Source organism: Pseudochaenichthys georgianus, chromosome 13, assembly GCF_902827115.2.
Source record: "Pseudochaenichthys georgianus chromosome 13, fPseGeo1.2, whole genome shotgun sequence".
Taxonomy (NCBI): Eukaryota; Metazoa; Chordata; class Actinopteri; order Perciformes; family Channichthyidae; genus Pseudochaenichthys; species Pseudochaenichthys georgianus.
Window position 1 is genome coordinate 18484812 of NC_047515.1, and position 4437 is coordinate 18489248.

General features: G+C 41.0%; 1 long non-coding RNA gene across 1 annotated transcript; it reads right to left on the bottom strand.

Moving 5' to 3' along the window:
* Positions 1–1885: 1885 nt before the first annotated feature.
* On the bottom strand, positions 1886–2900 carry LOC139434970 (uncharacterized). Its single transcript, XR_011644250.1, has 3 exons — positions 2766–2900; positions 2315–2375; positions 1886–2200 (listed from the first exon to the last, which is right to left on the bottom strand). It is a non-coding gene; the product is annotated as an uncharacterized lncRNA (long non-coding RNA).
* Positions 2901–4437: the final 1537 nt, after the last annotated feature.

Consider the following 4437-nt stretch of genomic DNA (forward strand, 5'->3'; position numbering starts at 1 on the left):
TCAATAGCAATACTAGCCCTTTTAGGGCTGTTTTCGACAGATGAGCGTGTGTATGCCAGTTTAATTAGTTGAGCTATAGAACACCCCCAATTCTCTATTGTGCGTCATAATAATAGCTACCATTTAGTTTGGACGCGATTGCGTTAATTAATAAGGTCACACTGTGTCAGTAAATACATGTGTGAGCTAGTAATCTGGTAGTGCTGCAATATTTACCTCTCTCTCGGCAGCTGAAGCAACTCGTTTGGTGGCTCGAACTTCACGTTTGTTGACACTGTCATTGTCTTGCGCGGCCGACGTGCTGGGATGGTCGGTGTTCCCGACTGCATACGTTGAGAAATCGAATATTGTGGGAACAGATCCTGGCTTCAAATCCAATGTTTTGTATTGAACCAGGCATCCAGACTGGACTTTGAGCAGCTTCTCATCCTTTAGTGGCAGCCTATGGAAATGTACTTCTTCCTTCTTTGTATAAAATCCATTTGTGCAGCCTGGGGCAATACAATAAACTCCTGACGACGACCGTTTTCTTGTAATGTAAACTACTGGTGCATTGCACGCCATGTTGTTTGTTATTGAGCTTTGCCCCAGGAAGCCGTACACAGTCAGTGACGTCACTGGGAAAGTCCCGGAGCAATGGAAGCGCCCATGGTCATTAGGCACGTATTTCAAAAAGTAAATTCGCGTATCTCGATCGTTTACATTGGAAATAGACTAGATAAATACATTTCCTAATGGTAATATTGTCGCATGGAAAGCAGTTTGAAAAGTGTTTCCATTTCCCTTTAAAAAAAAAACATTTTTTTTAAAATATTTTTTTTAATATTTTTTTGCTGTTACATTTTTCATTAGTTTTACCAAAATAACTTGATTTAATTGTATTTAAAATAATATTTCCAAAGAAATAAATCCTTCGAATCTGCCTGTTCAGTTTCTGTTGGAATGTGAAGGGTTAAATGCTGTCTGCGAGTTACTATGAAGACGGGAGAGCTCGTTGGTCCCTCTCTACATTCACAGAGGGCCCGCTATAGTAACCCAACGAGAGAGTAATATCAACTGACAGTACAATTGACCAATCATATCCAGCGCCATATAGATAGAAGAGTTACGACACCGGAAGTCCAAAAACGGTTATCGTCACGTGGTTCATGTAGACGAGGATCGTTCCCCGGAAGTTCATGGCGGGCAATGTGAATGCATTGATAACAGGAGATAGAACTACGATTTTTGTTAATTATTAGTGAATAAAGGTTTTGATTTGCAATATTTATACAACAAATCGATATGTGTATGTATTTACATCAATATGTTTTAAAAAATAAAATCGAATTTGCTAATATTAAGTGATACTATTAGGATTAGTGTGAACAACTAGTTTACATGTTACTAACAGTGCCTTGTTAAAGAGTCTGTTGCTGTTTATTTATAGCTTTGAATTCTTTCAAACCAATATTATCTTCTTAAACTTGTATGGTAGTCAGGAGCATCACTTTCTAATGTTTATTGATACATTTAGAGGGAGGGGATCTAAAGTAATGCTTTAAAATTCAGATTAGATTCATTTCTACCATTTTCTTAAATTCATGGTAGTTTCAGTAATCCCCTGGTAATTGAGGACACAAGTTATCTAAATGACTAATGTCATCTTTATGGCTTTCAGAAAGGACAGGAGACCGACAGGTGACTATCAAAGGACTAGCAGCATATGATGATAATGATGATGTTAAATGTGTTGTTTTAGGAACATCCATTGCAAATACATGGAATTCAATAAACATTGAATAGCATATCATGCAGTTTGTCTGTGCCTTTTCCTCCGTGTTGTCCTGGTTTGCTGTGCTGCCTCCTAGTAGCCACCATGGTTTGCTGTGCTGCCTGGGGATGCTCAAATCGCTCAGAAAAAGGAGTACGAATGTACGGCTTCCCCACTGACACAGAGCGGAGGAAAAAATGTCTGGCTCAAGTCAGCAGGAGCAATTTCACGACCAACAGCAACAAAATATGTGATGTAATTATATACAAACACTGCATTTGCACTTTTTCACAAAACGAAAACCACACCATTGGGAAAACTTAATGTTTTGTTTAATACAAAAAAACAGGGAAAGGCTTGAAAAACACAGAGTTGAGACTCATGGTGCAGGGTGAGGGTCTCAGTGCAGGTATTCAGACTCCATTGAATCCCCCTCTGGTTCTTGTGCTGAAAGAGGGAGTAACAGACAGGAGAAAGGGTTATACACACAGCACACCTATTGGATGGGAAATGCCTTGGGGAGATAAGGTGTTTACTTATATAAAACAGTATTAAACTTACCTTGTGTTTTCACTCTCACTTAAGTCCCTCTCCCTTTGCCACCAATCCAGAATCAGCTGAGCTGCAACATAATACAGACAGGTAATAATCAACAGAATCACAAGGACACAATATGGCTCTGCTAAAAACACTCACTCTTACACGCACCAAAGTTATATTGATCTAATATTTAACTCCCTCCACCCCCCCGCATACAATCCCGTTTAGAAGCCCCTCTTCTCTAATTCAACATGTTGGACGAAATGACATTAAGAGAACGGAACTTACAATTAAAAGGCTGTCAACGTGTGTTGCTAACTTGCTTCGGTATGCTAGCTTGATCTGTTATCTGTAAACGTTCCCTAAATCTACTAATTTAGGGATAATCCACTGACATCCTTTAATACACATGTTCATTTGAATCAGATGTACTGATAATATCCGCAATATAAATCTTTAAACTTCTTCTTACCTTTAAAAGTCCGTCACGAACGGTCTATTATGCTGCAACTCCACAGCTCTGCCAGCCTTGGCGCTAACTTCCGGGGAACGATTGAGAGGCTCCACGATCCGCCATTGCTGTAAAAAAGTGGTCCATTGGAGTGAACGGAGATGTCGTAACTCTTCTATTAAATAGCTCTGATCATATCTTCCCTCTAAATGGGCGGGCTTTCTTTTCTCGGACTTTATGACAAGTTCCGCCCGCTGTGAGGTCTCTGCAAGTGGTGCAGTGACGCGTCCTAAAACCCGGAAGTAAGCTTTGCTCGGATTCCCTCGACAGAAAGCAACGGGATTTCTCCATAGGATTTTGGAAAATAGCTCGAAATAAGGTCTGTGGAAAACGAACCTGTTAGATAAATGCACGTTTTGTTCAGCCGGATAATATCCACATGTCTACCCTACTTTTATTATTTTCGAATCATAAATCTAATCGATACATTTATGATGGATAGATTTATGATTTAGCATAAGTTCGTTCATGATGGCTCACTTCAGTGATAGTGATGATGACATCATTGCAAAATTATTAACCGAGTAATTTTCAAGATTGAGTTACAATGATAAACTGGAGTGGCAAAGGATCAGCTGCATGACCCGCAAGTGCTTCATCCAAAAGGACAGGAGGATGCACTTTGTGTTTCAGTGATTTGATCATCAAAGATAGGCCTAAGTCATTTTCAATGTGGGCCGCTGTGCCGACTTAATTCATTTGTAATTGTTACTTGGCTGTGGGTGCCCTGTCATGATAGGTGTTTATATAAATTGTGTTGTTTTGTGTGGTAGAGCATAGTGGTAGAGGGTCGCTGTCATTGATGCGTTTTGCACCCCGGGCCGCTGTTTTGATATTCCGCTGAAGTATACGCTATGACGTAATATCTCTTATTTTCTTTCGAGGAGGGGGGGGTCAGAGGGCCTAGGTATAAAAGTCACCGCTCGCCACTGTGTTCTACATTATGTGAATATTACTGTAGTACATCAGCAGTTTCTTGATTTAAAAACATGCTTTCCCCCTGCTTCATACATTAAAATGGACAAACCTTGTTGATTTCACTCTTTTGATTAACATGAAACACAGAACAATGAAATACTTCATCGTATATTTATCCTATTTTCAAAGGTCGCAGCTTTGGACGGGGCACTAAATGTTTATCTGGCGAAGGCTCTTCTTCTTCTGTGGTGGAGGTGTGTTTTTGAAGAGGGAAGAGGGTTTTTCACTTTTAGTTCGTTTGTTTCTGTTTCAATCGTTTTCTTTCACTGTATGATCTTACGTGGGGATATTTGTACTCTTTCCAAGTACGGTTAATTTGTTTTTCCGTGCCTCGTGGCTGGGATGGCGTCCTTCGGGGCGCCGCCGGTGTCTGAGACACGGAGTGCGTTTGGTGGCTCAGGCCGCAAGCACAGTGGAGCAGGTGCTGCTGGCTGTGGGGGAGCAGGTAGGCCATGTAAACATCTCCTATGCTTCCCGCATGAACAAAGCGGTCGTGGTCTTTTTGAAAGACCAGAAATATGTAACCGAATTTATTGAGAGCGGATTAATGGTAAACGAGGAATATATCCAAGTTTCGCCGTTGGCGACACCGTCCACGCGGATCACTGTGTCTGGCGTTCCTCCATTCATCCCGAATGAGGCGCTGGAACGGGAG